The sequence below is a fragment of the Manis pentadactyla genome, chromosome 5 (assembly GCF_030020395.1).
Source record: "Manis pentadactyla isolate mManPen7 chromosome 5, mManPen7.hap1, whole genome shotgun sequence".
Classification (NCBI taxonomy): Eukaryota; Metazoa; Chordata; class Mammalia; order Pholidota; family Manidae; genus Manis; species Manis pentadactyla.
This window is the reverse complement of record NC_080023.1, coordinates 802,039-820,285: the sequence shown is the minus strand read 5'-3', so window position 1 is coordinate 820,285 and position 18,247 is coordinate 802,039. Positions and strand designations below refer to the sequence as shown.

General features: G+C 59.4%; 1 protein-coding gene and 1 long non-coding RNA gene across 3 annotated transcripts in view; both read right to left on the bottom strand.

The window, feature by feature from the left end:
• Positions 1–18,247, bottom strand: part of SORCS2 (sortilin related VPS10 domain containing receptor 2) — a 446,479-nt gene that overhangs the window by 208,204 nt on the left and 220,028 nt on the right. The window lies entirely within an intron of this gene.
• Positions 6,938–14,059, bottom strand: LOC118930285 (uncharacterized). Of its 2 annotated transcripts, none has more exons than XR_008997626.1 (4): positions 13,834–14,059; positions 13,214–13,371; positions 12,927–13,111; positions 6,938–12,855 (listed from the first exon to the last, which is right to left on the bottom strand). It is a non-coding gene; the product is annotated as an uncharacterized LOC118930285 (long non-coding RNA). The 2 variants fall into 2 exon arrangements; XR_005031983.2 differs by having other exon boundaries at positions 6,938–12,844.

Below are 18,247 nucleotides of genomic sequence, written 5' to 3'. Positions count from 1 at the left end.
CCCTAAAATTATCCATTCTTGATGCAACACACACCTTCCCTGACAACAAATCTGCCCCTGGCACGTCCCTGCCTGAAATTCCTCCGTGGCCATCCCGCGTCAGGACTCAGCCGAGCCCGTCAGCGTGGCAGGCCAGGCCACTTGCCAGCTGCCCACTTATTTCTCCCACCACCCCACCCAGCTGACTCATACCCACATGCTGCCCCCATTTCCCTAATAGACCACCACCTGCCAGGGCACCCAAGCCCAGGCTGCATCCCCTTTGCCCCCACCCCTCCACTGCCACCACCATGAACTTCTATGCATCCCTCGATGTCCAGGACAAAACAGCCCCACCATGGAGCCTTCTCTGACTGCCTGGCTGTCAGCAGCTCCCCCAGCGTTGGGCAGGTTTTGTGAGCTGCTTCCCAGCACTAGGATATTGCACGGCCCTGAAGCCAAGTCCCTCTCACTTCCCTTAAGCTGGAAAGTTCTGGGTTGTTGGGCTGTGCCCTATTCACTGTGGCAGCCCCAGCCCTCAGCTCATCTCTGGCCCAGGGCAGAAGCTCGACCCATGCTTCTTGAGTGAATGATTGAATTAACCAGCACTGTGGTTCACAGCTGGTTCCGCAAGCCAGATGAAGAAACAAGACACTCTTGCCATGTTTCCATTCTGCAGCCCACAGCCCACCAGGCTGGGGCTCAGGGGTACCCGTCTGAGCTCACCGGCTGCGCCGTGTCCCGGTCTCACAGCCGTATCGTGGCGCCCAGTGTGACAACAGGAAGACCAATTTCATGCCAGTCTGGTGTGCATCAATATGCAAGCGGCGCAGGAGCCCTGCTGAAAAATTAATCAGGGCCATTTGTATGCACTGCGCTTCGCTCGGGAGCAGCGGGCGCGGCACCACCGTGTCCCCAGATCCGCCCAGCTCTCCTCCTCAGCATTTCCAAATGCAAGGAGCACAAATCACCCATCTAATGTTTTTCCCAAAGTTAAACAACAAACTGCTTTGCCAGCCTCCAATGTCTGCTGTCCTAACGGGACGTGGAGAGCAGCAAGGCCCTTAACAGCGGATCTGGGTTTGTCCTCAGAGGGCCCCCCTCCAGGGAGACCAGATAGACAACCCCCCAGCCCCAGGAAGGGGACATTATTAAGTACCTACTATGCGCCAGTGTCGTTCTTTAAAGTCCCCTTTTCAAAATACATGAGCTGAGCTCCAGGAAAGCAAGTAAACTGCCCCTCCCCCCAAAGTCAAACAGCTGGAAAATGTGTGGAATTCAACACTGGGTCTCTGACATCAGAGTTCTCTTTTTATTAACAGGCTATACAGCAAATCCTATTAACAAGGGACTGAATTCATCAGAGCCCCCATTTATTCCTCTGAAGATTAGTTCAGAAAGGCTCCCCAGCATGGTGGCCAGAGCTGAGCTTTGGGGCCAGCTCTGCCCCACACTCCCTGGATGACTGGGGGGCACCAGTTCTCTCACCTGTGCAATGGGGATAAAGAAGATGGGCCTACCTGCAAGGGCTGCCACGCGTCCTCCGCATGAGGGGCATGTGGAAGAGGGCACAGTGCGTGCGCAGCATAGCTGCTGGGCATCTTGTGTGTGCTGCACCGAGTGGGTGCCAGGGGCCAGCCAGCCTCCCTGCACTCATCTGGCACGTCCTCAGTGCCAGACCTGGAGCTGGGCCCTGAGGTCATGAGCTCCAGCCTTGGAGAAGGTCATGTGGAGCCACATGGGCCCCTGGAAAGAGTGCACAGTGCCCCACATGCTGAGAATGTGTGTTGCCTCCACAGTGAAGCCCTGAGCACCAGAAAGGTGGGGATGTGGGATTGCAATCCAGTCAACACAAACACCTTGGTGGTGTGAGTCTCCGTCTGGTTCTCTCTGGCGTCCTGCACATCAGGGGTCCCCAGCCTACTGCTTGGCCTGTAAGACGTGTGGCACTCATGCCAACCTCCTCAGTCCCGCTACCCCCGCCTCCGGCAGCTGTCCTCCGATCGCCAGGCTGTCATCTCCCCATTCTATAGGAGAAGCAGCAGAGGCCCACGAATGTTACATGGCGTGCCCCCACACCCAGCTGACCCATGGGCACTCGGATTTAAGCCTGGATCTGACCCCAGCCTTCCCCACCCACCTGGCCTACATAAAACACCTTGCAGGAGAGCTGGCACCTAATCCAGCCTCCACAAAAGCCAGCCCCCTGCCCACACAGTGGTTTTCACAGCTCACCAAGCTGGCCCACAGAGGGGAAGCAGGTTCAAATGCCCTGGGGAGTCGCCCAGCATCCTGGCCCTCATCCTCGTGACGTGGCTTTCCTGGAGCCTCGGTCTAATTTCTCTCAGCATTGGGCCCAGACACAGCTGAGTCTGGGGTGGCACCTATCAGACAGGAGCTGCGTCCAGCCGCCACCAGACAGCAGGGGGATTGAAGTAATGGGACCCCAGCCCATGCCACGGAGGCTGGGAAGATCGTACAGGACTTGTCAGCAAGAAGCCGCGTCCGACTGTGCGTGCTGGAGGGCACAGCCTGGCAGAGGTGCCCATCTGGTGGGTCTCACTCTGCACACGCCTCTCCAGGGACACGTGGGGATGCTGCGCACACATCGCTTCTTCCCACCTGGAAACCCAGGGGACCTCCGTGTCCGCAGCACAGAGCCCTGCGCAGGAAATCCAATCCCGCACTGTCTCCGTGAAGGACCCACGTTAACAGTCTACCCCCCCTTCATGATCCCACCCCTCGCCCTGGGGAGGGGCAAGCACAGCCATCTTCTCGAATGCTTTCTCTGCCCCCCACCAGGACGCCTCTCTCTCTGCTGGACACCTCTGAGAGCGGCCTCTCCCCACACCCCCTGTCCCTCCCCTTCTCTCAGCAGGCGCGCACCCCACCTCCTTGGCCTCCAGCCCTAGCCCAGAGCCTCGGAGCAGTGGTGAGCAGGACGGCCTCCTGCCCAGGCAGACCCAACACGACTGTCACAGCCACCAGCACCGGCCATCTGCAGAACTCTGGCCAGGTGGGTGTTCCCAACCTCACTTCTACAGATGCAAAAGCAAATGTTTAAAAAAAACATAACACATTCACATAGTGAGTGCAGATCCAGGACTTAAAACCTCAGTGAGGTAAGTTGCAAACATGGCCACACATTCTTCCCCTCCTAAATCCGTGCGTTTGTAGCAGGACATGGCAGCCCCTCCCACAGAAAGGCCTATGACCTGGTCTCTCCTGCTCCCCAGGACCAGAGCCACCTGGCTGACCAGCAGCTGGTCACGGAGGTGTGAGTGAGCTCAGCTGGGACACAGAAGAACCGCCCAGCTGAGCCCCATTCAAAGTGCTGACCCACAAGCCATCTAAAGACACGGTTGTTTTTTTAAAGCCTCTCAAGTTTGGGGTGGTTTGTCACACAGCAGACACTGACTGGCACCCACAGTTTTCTCATTCTGAAGCCCCCTCTTTGCACTGCACCACACTGTTTCCTGACTGCCCCAAAGCCTCGGAGGGCACAGACAGCAGCTCTCCTCACATCCGCTGATGTAAATACCCCCCTCCCTTTATTCATATGTGGCTTGGCACCTGTCACTGCACTCCCTCCACAGGTAAACCCTCTTTCCTGAGAACCGTTGCTCACCACTTTACAGATGAGGAAACAGAGGCACAGGAAGGGGTCCACTTTAGCAAGTGGCAGTCAGGTTTTAAAGCAGGGCGTGTGGGTTCAACCACAGGCAGGATGCCTCACACGTGTTCTTTCACACTCCCCAAAGCCCAACCTCCAAGTGTCTAATTCAGGATGGATGATGGGTGGGAATCTACACCCTGACCACAGAGGTTAGGACCACCACTGCAGACATTTCTGGCCAGTCCTACTGGGTCTGGGGACACCGTTGGCGGTGGTGGTGATGTGACCGATCTGTAGTGATCAGGTGAACTTCTAACATCTGCCGCCTATATAAAGCACTGCTCAGCCCCCAGCCCTGTGTGTCAAGTTGAAGTTGCCTCCCTCCTGAAGAAGAAACAAGGCTAACGGCTTCTTGGTTCTCACTCTGCTAAGATAAAGTGCATCAAGGCCCAGAACACGCAGGAAAGGCACACTGGGCTTAGAGCCCCTGCCATTTACCTGCGCGGGTGACCCGAGCCAGGTGCTTCACCCCCTGGCTCAGAGCCCTCACCTGGAAATAGGAGCCAGACTCTCTGTCTGCTGTGCAAGGATGTAGACAGCTTTTTGTAAGCTATACAGTGCAGTGCTCCAATGACAGAAAAAACAAAAACAATAGAAAATAGGCAAAGGACTTGAGTAGATATTTCTCCAGAGAAGACATATGGTCGGCCAACAGGCACATGGAAGGTGCTGCACATCACTAGTCATCAGGGAAATGCGAAGCCAAGTCCTACTGAGATGCCACCTCACTCCCATGCAGGTGGCTTCCATGAAAAGTGAGAAAGTATGTGCTGGAGAGGACGTAGAGAAATCGGAACACTGCGCACTGGTGGTGGGAATGTAAAACGGTGCAGCTGCTGTGGAAAGAGAATGGCTACTTTCAAAACCTTAAAGATAGCACCGTGTATGACCCAGCAATCCCACTTCCGAGCATACACCGGGCACAGAAAGCAGGGTCTCAGAGGGACAATTGTGTGCCTGTTTTCAAAGCAGCGGTACTCACAATAGCTACAATGTGGAAGCAACCCAGGTTTCCACTGATGGATGGATGGATAAGCAAAATGTGGTAAATACATGCAGTGGAATATTATTCAGCCTTAAAGAGGAAGGACATTCTGATATGTGCTAGAACATGAATGAAACTTGAGGACATTATGCTCAGAGAAATAAGCTGGTCACAAAATGATAAACACTGCATGATCTCACTCCCGTGAGGCCCCTAGAGGAGTCGAATCACAGAGACCCACAGCAGAATGGCGGTTCCCGGAGGTGGGGGAGGGGGTGTGGAGTCGAGTGTGTAATGGGGACAGAGCCCCAGTTTTACAAGATGAAAGAGCTCTGTGGGTGAATGGTGGTCACGGCTGCACAGTGATGCAGATGCTCTCAGTGCCACTGAACATGCACTTTTTAAAATGGGTAAATGGCAAATTTTACATTGGGTGTATTTCACCACAATTTAAGAAACTGGGGGCTTGGGGGAGTGCAAGCTCAGCCACAGGCTCCAGGACTTGTCTCCGTCATTCACGTAGCGGCACAGGGCGCTTCAGCCGGGAAAGGAAATGGGCCCCCGGTTAGGGAGCCCACCCACCCACCCCGCCCGGGCAGTTCCCCTCCATGTGAAATGCTCATGGGGAAATGTGATCCATCACCTGAAGGGGGCACAGGAGGGGCCTCAGGAGGGTAAAGGAGCTGGGGCCCAGCACCCCCTTCCACCTGGCCAGGGGGAGTGGGTTGGGTCCCCCAGAATTCTCTGCCATGGCAGGAGCTTCACAATGTGACATCAACACACAGGCCCCCCCCACCCATCCAGAGGGGCCAGGAAGCACCCCCTGATCCCCCACCGACGAGAGCCAAGGAGGAGGGCAGAGGGCAGACACCCACAGGCCTCAGCCCCCGGGGCTGCTCTGGCTCATCCTGCCTCCCCAGTGGGGCACAGGGGGTCTTTCCCCCTGAACCCAGAAGGCCCATGAGAGCATCATCTCTCAGCATCCTCACCCAGACAACAGTGAGGAGAAAGAGCTGAGCCTTAGGACCCGCAGGCCTGGTTTCCCCTTCTCAGGCCCCCACCACGGAGACAGGCGGGGGACTCGACCAGGAGGGACACCCCAGCCCGGGGCAGCCCAATGCCTGGCCTTGCTCAGACCTGGGCTTCTGAAACCCCATGGCGACAGAGCAGATGTGCGTCGTGGGAGCGCCCGGGCACGTGAGGGGCGAGCGGGCCACAGTGTGCCTTGTCCCGCCAGGGTCTCCAGGTATGGGCTTCCCCTGACCCGCTGCCTGTCCTGTGGCCTTGAGCGTGTTGCTCAGCCTCTAGATGCAGTGTTAAGGCGGGGCTCCCAGGGATGGCGAGGACCAGGGCCCCACAGGTGGGAGGGGAATGTTCACTCTGCTCGACTCCTGGAGCATAAAGGTGCCACCACCAGAGGGACGGAGTGAGGTAAGGCAGGTCAGCAGAGCGGGTGGAGCGGGCTTGCAGAAGGGTGCTCCCCACCAGATGGGGGTGGCCATCCATCAGGGGAGCTGCCATCAAGATTGGACTGTGATTGGAGGAGACCTGGAGGGGAGCGGGCTGTGGGGCTGGGCAACCAACCAGCGCTTGTGACCAGGACGGGATGGCGGGGCTGCCCGGCAGGGACAGGTGAGGAGAGCCCCCCAGGGTCGTGTGGAGCGGTGCCACTCACACAGGGAGGTGACCAGGAACACTCAGGGGTCTTGATGGCGCTGGTCCTCAGACCCCATGCGGGCAGCAGTGGTGGGAGGGGTGACCAGGGGTCGGAGGCGGTGAGCCCAGAATGCTCTGCCCATCTCGTTTGGCTCTGTCCCCAGAGGAGGACAGTGGGCCGTGAAGGGCCTGAGCAGAGACTTCTAATTGCTGGTTTGCTCCTCCAGTGGGGCTGTCAACATGACCCTCCGGGCGTGTGAAAATGGTAGAATTCCATTACATTTTATCTTACCTTTGAAAATTTCTATTTTGAGCGTGGTTTTATCACGTACATAAAACCGTAGCACATGACACATGAATTATTATACTTGTATTGGTAACGGACATCCCACATTTTCCCACTGATCACAGGGCATCTGTGGCCACAGTGCAGAGAACTGGTGTGGACGGGCCCAGCCCGGAGGAAGAGGAAACTCAGCCACTTACGGTGGGGTGGGCAGCCGAACCAGAGAAAGTCGGGGTGCAGGGTGGGGCAGAAAAAGTCAGGGTGCGGGGCGGGGTAGAACTGGTAGGAGTGGGGAGTAGAGGGGTGGGCTCTAGTTCTCCAGGCCGGGGTCCTTGACAGCCTCTTTCGCATTCAGACATTAAAGAAAATCCTTTACGGTGCGAAGAAAACAAAGGCAGTAATTATTTTATTAAGGACCAGGAAATGAGGAATAATTTCATTTGGAGAAAGACTGGCACCAGCGGCTGACTCTCCACTACCTGAGGCATGACACCCCCTTCTAATTGTTCTTGACATTTCTGGCAGGGCGTCTTCAGGAAGGCCCCCGCCAGCTAGACCCACAGCAGCCAGGGCACGGCCCGCAGCGGAGGGCACGGAAGGGCAGAGGGGAGAGACGCAGAATCCCCAACAGAATGTGGCACCTTTTCTCAAGCATGGTACCGTGAAAGGTTTAGATAACTAATGTAGCCGTGGACACTGAATGAGCTGCCCAGGCCCCAGGAAGGCAAAAGCGAGTTCACAGGGGCGGAGGCTGCAGACGTCCAAACGCGACATCAGGCTGGACCAGGACTGGGGAGCGCGTCGGGGTTCTCCACAGATCCAGACATCCGCCAGGCCGCCTGACCATCCCCACCAAATTCCCACTCAAAAGAAATGAATCTTGCCAAACTCGACTACACAGCCTCCGCCTGTAATGCTAACAAGCCTGCCACTGTTCCCAAGGACAAGGAAACCCACCATGGGGTCTGAGCTGCCCGGGTCACTGCGAGGTGGCTCTGAGCATGGGCATGACGGGGCTAAAGTCAAGGGGAAAACGCTTTTGAGGTTGCGTGTGATGCAGTATCAGTTGGGCCCTTTATGTGAAGTGTATGCTGCGACCTGAGGCTGCCCTCCCACCCTGGCAGCTCTGAAGGGTGGGGCTGGCATCCTCATGCAGACGTGTGCGTGAGGGCCTCACGGCTGCGCTGGCCACAGACTGCGGTCTGCTGGTTGGTGCCCGGGTGGGTCCTGGCAGAGCAGACTTCAGGGCATTAAGTGCTCAGGCTGTCTCACTACATCGGGGGGCCCGAGGGTAACCGGACTCCACTGGGTGACGGGGGAGGCAGGACCCAAACATGAACACGATCCAGACCAGTGTCACCGTGACGGCGGCCGTGAGGAGCCCAAGGAGGACGTGTGGCCACGCGGCTGGAAGGGGAGGGCGAGCAGCTTTCTGAGGAAGGGTGTGCATGCAGCTCGGTACAGCTGAGAGCAGGGGCAGAGCCAGCAGGCCTCTCCTTCCACACCCTGGACAGTGAGGGAGCCTCTCCGAGCCTCGGTTTCCCCTCCTGTAAAATGGGGATGACAACCACATGCCCTATTTGGTCCCAGTGCACGGCACAGTGCCTGGAACACAGCAGACCCACCAAGATGTGTGTTGAATGAATGAATGATTGAATGTCAGGGGCATTGGAGAACAAGGCTGACTTATGAATGAGCCTGAAGTGGGGGCCGGCATGGGGGCCAGACAGGAGCGGCCCCCACTGTCCTCACACTGCAGGCCAGGGGCACAAAGGGCTTTGCAACAGCCCTTGAAATCTAATGGCTGGCCTCCCACGGCTGCATTTCCCATTGAAGGTGGCAGTAGAGCCGAACTGGAGAGTGCAGTGACATGCACTGGAAGGTGACACACGTAGGGGGGCCTGTGGCTACTGGCACGGAACGTTTCTGTTGAGCGGCCCCGGCGAACCCTGAAGCACGTGCTTCAGCCCCAGCTGGGCACAGTGACCAACCCCCAGCGGCGATGCAGTCCGGATGGGGAGCCCGGGCCTAAATCTGCAGGACCACCTCTGGCCTACAGACCTCGGACTTCCAGCTCAGACCTGCCAGGGCAGCTGCCCTGCGTGTGTTGCTGACCGAAAGCAGGTGTGTGGGAAGCAAGTAAGTCTTCACCCATGTGGCTGCACATGGAAGTGAAAGCTGGCAGGGAATGGGAAGCTGGCGGGACTTTACCAGGACATTGTGTAGACTGGCCCCCCCAGGGGACCGAGGACAGAGCCAGGGCAGCAAAGTGCGCAGTTCCAAGGGCACTGGCCCGCCAGCTCATGAGCGAGTGTCCGCGTGTCTGCGTGTCTGTGACAATGCTGGGCTTCCTATGGGCCCGCAACTACAGAAGAGAAGGTGAGGTTCGAGAACTCAGCCTAAAACACACACTGTCCGTGTGATGGACCTTCCCCGAAGACACCCCGTGGAGGCAACTGTTCAGCCTCATGTGAAGAGAGGTCCTGGTGCCAGTGGTGCAGCGGGGGGCTTCCGGAGCACGGAGGGGCAGCCGCAGGACTCCCAGCGGGCGTCCCCAGTCGGAGAGCCATCTCACGCCCCAGGAAGGGCCCGCATGAGAAGGGTCTGTCAGGTTGCCTCTGGGACAGCCCTGCGCTGGGACACAAGGCTGAGGGTATGACAGCGGGGGCCCTGATGCCAGCCTGTGGTATGGGACCAGTAGGAGAGCCAGGCCTGACAACGTGGCCTGGTAGCCTCATGCCCGGGGAGGGGTGGGAGCTCCAGGCTGGCCAGGTGGGGGTGGAATGGGTGGCCCTTGCGGTGGCCCTTCCTCTCCTGAGCTTGAGAGGACACGGTCCCTTGAGGGTCTGTCTCTATCTCAGAGTTGGGCGAGCGACGCCAAGCGTCCCGCCTTGTGAGGGCCTGGCACGAATGGGCATCACCATCCCTCACCTACCTCGGAGCTGCAGGAGGAGGCATGATGGGAACAAGACTTCCTGGGCTCAGCACACAGCCTGGGGGCCCCGAGATGCCGCTGCCCAGTGTCCACGGAACCAGCCCAGGATTCCGCAAGCTGGCAGGTGGGGCACCCCACCCCTGTAGGCTGCTCAGAGTCCCCCCAGACTCACTGAGCACCCAGGCGGAGAACCACAGGGCTGGGGGTCGTACCTTTCCCTCCTGGCCCCAAGGCCAAGTTCTGCCCATCCTTTAGGGCTTTGGGTGAGTTTCACCCCCACCAAGAAGCCTCCTGGCCAAGACCCCCTGCCGCCCTCACAGAGCCTGGGCTCGCCCTGGCCCAGCCCTGAGCCCTGGGCGGCCGCCCCGCAGGCAGGGCTTGTTTGGGCTGGGCTGAGCCCCCAGCGTTGCCCGGCACAGGCCTTGGAGGGAAGACGCTCAGGTCGCATCTAACGAATGGATAAATGGGGATTCAATCAGACCACATCAGTCTCCCTTTCCAAGGGTTTCAGTAAGTTTTAGGCAGCAGAACCCTTTGTCCAAAATAAAACCCCAGAAGCCCATGTATCAGAAACAAAACAGGTTACAGTGAGCAAATTGGCTTGGGGGAGGTGGGGGACAAAGAGGACAGGAGGGAGGCAGGACTTCAGCTGGCTCCCCCACACCTCCTCAGCTCAGGGTCCCCCAAGGGCTGAGGGGCACAGCCAGAAAATCGCCAGGCTACCGCGTAAGACTGGCCCTACAGCCACACCGCTGGGTGCGGCCTTCCCTTGCTCGAGGACACGCGGGGTCTCACAGTATCCGGAGCGCCGTGCCCCCGCCTGCGGCCCACAGCTGCCCACCCTCGGGCCGCACACTGCCCTGCCAGCCCTGCCGCCCTCAGCCCCGCATGCCTGCCCCAGCCAAGCGTCTGTGGGGCCTGTGCCTTCACACTGGCTGGGGTCTCCCCTCCCTTCCTGGAATGCACCTCCTTCCCCCCGGTTTTCTCTGCCCCACCCGTGGTGCCCTGAGGGGAGTAGGGCATCCCTCCACCTAACCCATGGGCAGATTTGTTTTGGGGTTTATCCTTCACCAAGACACTGCCCCCACCCCACCTGCAGGCCAGAAACCCTCATCCCTGTAACCTCTCGGGGCTCGTGGTGGGGAGGACCCCACCCTGGAGCCCAGGCCCCTCGCAGCCCAGCTGACCCCTGCAGTGGCCCAGCACACAGCTGTGTCAGCTCAAAACTGCAACACAAGGGCCTTCTAGTTCCCTTCCTGCCCTCGCCCCAGCCGAGAAAGCCAAGCCAAGTCAGGGGGAGATACAAAACGCATTTGGCGCAGTCAGGCCCCCTGCCCAAGGCCCACACCTGCCAACTTGTGAGGCCACTGGGGCACACAGCTCCCTGGCTGAAGGCCACTTGGGGACAGACTGTGTTGTTCCTTCTCCACCTTGGCTGGGTCTCTGCCTCCAGGTCTGGCTCATGTCCTTTCTGGAATAAAGCCACCTGGTGCTGAGGCCAAACAGCCTTGAGATGAGAGGACAGAATTCAGGCCAAACAAAGGGGATGCTTGGGATGAGAAAACGCCCTCCTTACGGGCTCAGGACATCAGGAAATCTGTCTGCAGACCTGTGTCCCATTGTTGAGCCCCCACTGTGTGCCAGGCCCTGAGGAAGGCCTGGGGCAGTGTCCGCAGGGGGCTTGCACTCTCATGTGAACTCCAGCTTGGTCCTTCATGCAGATCTCCTTTCAACCACCCCTCATCATCTCGGGAAGCAAGCATCCCTCCCAGCAGGCAAAATGGAGCCAGAGCAGTGAAGGGCTTTGTCAAGGTCAAACGACTGACAAATGTCAGGGAGGAGCGGGGAGTGAGGTCCGAGGCCCCCAAGCCTAGTGCTAACCGTGTTGCGACGACAGCCGGGACGGCGGCAGCGGAGCCACAGGTTCTCCACCTCCGCAATCCCAAGGGCCGGGAGTCTTCCATTGACAAAAGTGAAAATCCAAGGGTTTGCACTGACAAGCCCCCTTCCTGCTTTCCCATTCGAATCCCAGGTGGGGACGGAGCTCAGGGCCCAGAAACCAAATTCTCAAGGGAATAAATGCTTTCCCATCCCTTCTGCTCCTGGCTTGCTGTGGAGTCACCTCTCTTACGGAGGTTTCTCTCCTCAAAAGGAGGTGCCCTGCACAGGCACACACAGGCTCACCGGTGGGAAACAGCGTGCATAAAGACTCCTATACAGGAAGATTTGCAACTCTCCCTGAATATGTAACAGGGACCAGCTCTTTGAGGCAACTGTGATTTCCTGAGCAGAAAGGAAGCATCTCGTTTGCATAATTCCATTCATTCACCGCACAAATATCAGTGAGGACCTGTGATAGGCTGAGCTGTGTCCCCACCCACACCCACGTGTTGAAGTCCTAATGCCCAGGTCTTCAGAATGGGGCTGTAATCAGAGACTGGGTCTTTAAAGAGGTGATGAAGATCGAATGAGGTCATCAGGTGGGCCCTGATCCAATCTGACTGGGGTCCCTATAGTAAGAGATTAGGACACAGACATGCGCAGAGACAACCACGTGAGGAGACGGCCGTCCACGTGCCAAGGAGAGAGGCTCAGAGAACCAGCCTGCCCGCACCTTCATCTCGGACTTCCCGCCTCCAGACTGCGGGGAGACGGGTCTCCACGCCCACCCAGCTGTGTGTTCTGTGCAGAGGCCCCGGGGAGCTGACACAGGCCCTGACCCTCACCCACACTGTGCCAGGGGCTGCTTGCATTACGGACGTTAACTCATTTTGTCCCCCTGGCAGCCCTATGACATAAGTCCTGTTATTAACCCATTTTGCAGGAGTAGAAACTGAGCCACAGAGCAGGTAAGTCACTTGCTGGGCACTGGGCATAAAGAGGTGGCCATGACGTTGGCCCTGCCCCTGGGGACCTCCACAGCCCGTCCAGGAGTCCAGCGCATGAACAACAGCAGAGGCCCAGGGTCGGGGTCAGACACTGGCCAGGTGGGGGCACCGTTTGGGTGAACCAGGAAAGCATGTTAGTTTTTAGCAGACAGAGAGTAGGGGTCATGGAAGAACCTTCCAGACAGAGGCACAGCGGCAGTAAGGCCCTGGGGTGTGGGACTTTGAGGAAGCAGCGCCTGGGACGCCTGAGGCACAGAATTGGGGCCACCAGCAAAGGGCCCTTCGTGCCTCGGCCAGAGGTGCACCCACTCAAGAGCTCCAGGAGAGTCTCTCATCTGGGAGAAGGAGGTGTGACCAAGTGGAAACGCCGGCATCTCTGCCTTCACACTGTCCGTCTCCTCTGCCGCTTAATCTTCTGCTTCTGCTCCGCCCTGCGGCCCTGCAGGTGGGCTGGGTGATCATCAAAGGAATTTGGCTCTTGACTCAAGGTGCGTGCAGCCAGCCCCTCAGCCGACACTCACCTGCCCGAGGAGACGAGGACGCACGGACAGAAATGAAGACGGGACCGTCAGGCACTTCCGGGAACATTGTGGCCAGACCCACGTCAGCAAAATGCCTGGAGTCACCTGACCGCCCTCCTCACACCCTGGCCGACGTCCCGAGGTCTGAGGTCCGCTCTCAGCTCCCGACCTCAACCCCTCCTGCCCTGAAGTCAGCCCTGAGTGAAGGCGGGGCTATAGGACATGAGTCTGCCGCCTTCTTGAACACAGTTGCTCTCCTGGCCCCGACACCTTATCTCTTAACTTACTGGCCTGTCGTGCGGCAGGCGGCCAGAGCTTAGACTGGGTAACAAAGGCATCATGCTGTCCCAGGGGCACGTCGGTGAGGTCTCAGCCGTGGCTGGGGGGAGGAAGGGAAGGCAGGGGGCACCTGGGGGCACCAGGGGCTCCAACCTGGCATCACGGTCTATGCAGGGGAGCAGGAGGAGAGGGGAAGACTGTCAGAGCTGGTGAGGCCCTGCAAGTGGGTCCTCCCACCAGGCTCCTCCAGCTCGGGGAACGGGAGGGTCAGAGAGGGTCAGTCACCTGTGGGAGGTCACAGAGCATCTGGTGGGAAGGCCTTCCTGGTGCTGCCCGCGTGAGCCTCTTCTCTTCCCAGAAAGGAAGGAGAGACCCCAACGGCGCCCACGCCATCCACGCCGCCCCATTCTGGGACCTCTGGAACCGGGACTGCAGCCTCCCTGATGCCCACCCCAGCCCCTGCCTGCAGGCCTTTGGGGAGGGCGGGTCCCCTTAGTGACCCAGCCCCGCTGGCCCCCGACTTTGACCCTTGCTGCAGTGCTGCTGGCTCCTTGGTGGGGGGCGAAAGATGGTGGCACCCACCAACCAAGGGAGGCAGGCACACGGGGGAGGCGAGGCCCGGACTCACCGGCCTGTCTGTGAGGGAGGCCACCTCCGTGTCTGAGGGGAAGCAGGTGGGGGGACGAGAAACTCCGACCGGCACAGCTCTGGGGTGTCTCGTGCCGTCCCTCGGAAGCCCTAGCCTCCTGGGAGAACACCCTCCTGCCCCCATTCCTGGGACGGTGCTAACCGAGCACGGGAGGAACCGGTTTAGCCAAACAGAAGATGCAAGCCAGCTGGTCTGGCTCACTGCCTCGGGCCGGGAGGGGGCTGCCTGTGTGCTGGGGAGGCTGATTCTCGCCCACAGGCCAGGCTCCGCTCTCCCCCAAAGGCCCCTCTCCCAGAAGAGGACTGTAAGGCCCAGGGCAGCGAAGGACCTTGGCAACAGCTGGTAGCCCAGGAGGGGGGGGTGTCAGAACCCGCTGTTCACTGACTGGCAAACAAGCCCGTCAGGAGGCCGACCCTGAATTCCAGCTCTGCCACTTACCAGCCGTTCCCGCCTCTGGGAAAGTCACTGACTTCCCGGGCCTCCACCTCTGTCGTCTGCCTGTAAACTGGGGATGATGGAATCAGGAGGGTGTCCGGCTGTCAGGAGGATGGGGTGAATGCTCGCAGTCCCAGCTGCACCCCGAGGAGGGCTCGCTGCTCATTTTTGCCATGTCTGTGCTGGGGGCTTCCTACTCTATTTCTGAGGGACACACCAGCCACTCTCAGGGCTCTGCGCCCCTGTCTCTGTGTCCCTCTCCCTCTCCGTCACATGCACACACACCACTGGACACGGCACCACCAGCCGGGCCTCCAGGCTGCGAGACAGGCCAAGCTCCCGGGCACAGACCACCCCCAGCCCAGGCGGCTGCCGGGGTCCCCTCCAGGGCCTCAGCTCGGGGGCAGCCCCCTGCCTGCTCGAGTCCTGCTGCAGTGGAGGCTGCCTTTCTGCTGCAGGCCTGGGCCTGGTCCAGTTGGCTCCCTCCCTCTCTCGCTCATCTGTGGCCGAGGAGCGCCTCCCCAGTGCTGGGCCTCCTCCAGGTGGGGACAGTCAGGAGGGCCCTGGCTCCTGGGGCACGTGTGTGAGGGAGAAGCAGCCAGGGCCCGGATGATGAAGCAAAGCTCTTACAGCCGCAGGAACGCTGCGGGGCAGGGCACGGGGCCTCCAGGCAGCAGGGGTCTGGGGTGCCAGGCTGCTCCTGAGCAAGCCTGGAGAGGGAGGCTCTCCCCCAAAGATTCGTGCGTGAAGCCGGCCACTGCTGGGACCTGGAGGAGCCCAGGAAAGGGCTGGGATGCAGGGGCGCAGCAGCAACCCTGCCCAGTGGGGCGGAGATGCTTCCTCTGGTTTTTCTGATTCCTCCTCTGGGCCAGAGTTGGGAGGAACCCACCAATGTGACACTAGGGAGCCAGGGAGTCAGAGAAGACCCTCCCAGAAACACCCGCAGACACAGATGAGCAAACTGAAGCCCAGGGAGGGCTAGACGTGCCTGAGGCCGCAGCCGCCTGCAGAGTGGGCAGCAGGGCCCGGGTCTCATGCCCGGCTGGCCCCACCCACACCCGTCGTGGGACCCTTGGTCCCTGGAAACCCTGATGTCCGCAGGAAGATGCGGCTGCCCCATGCGCCCTGTGGGCGGCATTCCCTTGGGTTGTTTGAGAGGTAAGGAGGAGAGTGGACTGTATTTAACGATTTTAAGGATTAAGAATTTCCAGATGTTTCTCTAGTTCCTGCCCCTCCCCGCCTGGCCACAGGTGCCTTTCTCATGAACTTCCCTCTGGCAGGCAGGAGGTGACTCCCCCAGGGGCCCCTGGGTGTGGTGGAAAAATCTAGCTAGTGAAGCTCCACGGGAGGAGGCTGTCAGATTCCTAGAAATCCGGAGCAGTTTTCCAGGCCAGAGACCACGGGAGAGAACACGACACTGGAGAATCCACCTCTGGGAAGCGTGGCCTCCAGGGCAGCTGAGGAAGGGGCACAGAGGGGGCTGCGGGGCTCCAGAGGGCCTAGTGCCGGACCTGGGCACTGCAGGACCACGGCGGGCTTAGTGAGCAGGTGGAGGACTCGGGGAATCGGTGACAAACGGCACCACCGACCCCCTGTACACGGGGCCGTGCGCGTCACACATGTGAGCCAAGCTCCGGGTCACAGCAGCCCTGTCAAGCGGGAATCATGACCATCCTACAGGCAGGAGACAGGAGTGATGCACGTGGTCACTCGCCCCAGGTCACCCACGAGTGGTGCAAAGCAAGGACTTGCATACTGGTCAGTGTGGTGTGAACTCTACGCTCCAGGGCGGGGCTGGGGGGACAGGGAGGGAGGGGCAGGCTGGAAGGGGGAAGGCGGGAGGAGGCCTGCAAAACTCTTCCTTTGAATAGAGCAACTGGAAGTCCAGTCTCCCGGCTCTACCTGCTGGCCCAGGGCTCCGAGCACACCTGGAGCCCCAGGAGATGCTCGTGCTCAGTTCTGCTTCCACTCAAGCCCACGTACCAAGTGCCTGGCACAGGACGTTGGCTGTGGGACTGGCCACGACAGCAACAAGACAGGCAACCAACACAACAGAGCGTCGCTCCCGAGGGAGACAGACTGGGTTACTCATACAATGGAATCCCACCTTTCAACAGGGATCTAGTTCATAAACACCACACTGAGAGGGGAGAGCAAGCCGCCAACAGAGACGCCCAGCCTGGAACCACTCACGCAGATTAACCGTGCGTATGACACATGACATCCATTGTTTATGGACACAGACAGATGTGGCGAAACCATGAAAACATGAGCGAGCATGGACCGCATCAGCGTGTGGGGGTGGGCGTGCAGTGAATGCCGCCGCTGCATCTGCACTGTGTCACTTCTTTCAAAAATCCAAAATACATAAGCAAACCCTTACCAACTGTCCCACATACACCCACGGGCAGGGGTCGGTCACACTGTTCCCCAGAGTCTGTCCATAACTGCAACTTTTTACCATCAGGATTCATCTCTGATGGGCAGCAGCACCCTCCTGGCAGGTGGCAGGAGTGGGGTCCGCCCTGAGCCCCGATTCTTGCCCCCACCCCTGCTGCGGAGGCTGGGAGGCCCTGGAGGCTCACTCTGACTGCCATATTTTGAAGCCCACGTTCCCAATATGCAGACTGACTTGTTTGAAAATTTGTGTGTCTGTCAGTCTGTGGAAAGGGGAACATTTTCCAAGATGCAATCAGCAAAGAGAAGTGGCAGGTTTCAGGTGACAGCTCTACACACTTGAGGGAAGTGTTGGGCCTGTCTGACCCTCAGTTTCCTCATCTGTAACACGAGGAGAGGATGGATTTTGTGACTCTGCCTCCTGCGGCTCCCAGTGCCCTTCCAGGTTCTGAGCATGGTCCGGGACCCCCAGACTGAGCAGTGTGGGCTCATGAGGGCTCCTGCCCTCTGGAACAAGGCCGCCAGCAACTAATGCAAACTGTCAGTTCACTGTGGCCCCCTGAGGAGGTGGTGAAACTGCACAGAGTGGGAGGGAGGACCCAGGACTGCCGGCTCCCTCTGCATCCACAGGTGTGGGCAGCACGAAGATCTTGTTAGAACCAAGACACACTCTCATTGCAGCCTGAGGGGCAGACTTGAGCGTCGGGCTGGGGCCCCTCCCTGTCCTGCGTCCTGCGCCTCCCAGGCCAGTGAAGAACCACTATCCCCTCTGACGCTTTTTAGCACATGAAAGATCGCACTGCGCTTCATGGGGAGAAAATACATCGGTCACTACGTGGGGGAGGACGTCTGAGACTCCAGCTCATCAGGATGGAAGGGCAGCTGCGCGTCCGGGAGGACAAGGGTGAAGGTAAGGGCGCAGACCCCAAGGACAGCCACGCCAGGTCTGAACACTGAGCCTCCCTGAGCTTCAGTGTCCCCACCTACAAAATGGGCTCACCTTGTGCCAGGGACCTACCCAAGTTGTCAGCAGGCACAAGCAGGACCCCCCTTCTAGATGAGGCAAGGAGTGGAGCGGGCATCAGCCCGCCCAGCCCAGGACACCAGGCCGGGGCTCTGCCCAGGCGGTGGGGGTCCGGCCTCCTGCGTCCTCCACCTCCTCCTGCGTCCTCGCAGGGCGCCCGGAGGACAGCACGTAACAGTCCCCGCAGAGGAAGCCCGTGTGCCCCTCGCTAGGCGGAGGGCTCACAGCTGAGGAAAGCACCTGTCAGTAACCGCAAAACGGCTCGGCCAGCTCCGCCACGCTGGAGAGCCGGCACTCAGCACCTCTGCTCGGCAGGGAGCGCCCTGCGGAAGGTCAGGGACCCCTCAGCCCTGCCTCTGGCTGCCACAGGCGCCGCTGTGCCTCGGTTTCCCCATCTCTCTCACTCTGGCATTCCATGTGGCTTGGTGGCTTCTCCAGGAAGGACACAGACCCTGATCTCCATGTCTGCCCCTCAGCACAGCACGTGATGGCCCCGTGGTCCCTGTAACGGTGCCTCGTACAATCGGCACTAATGCT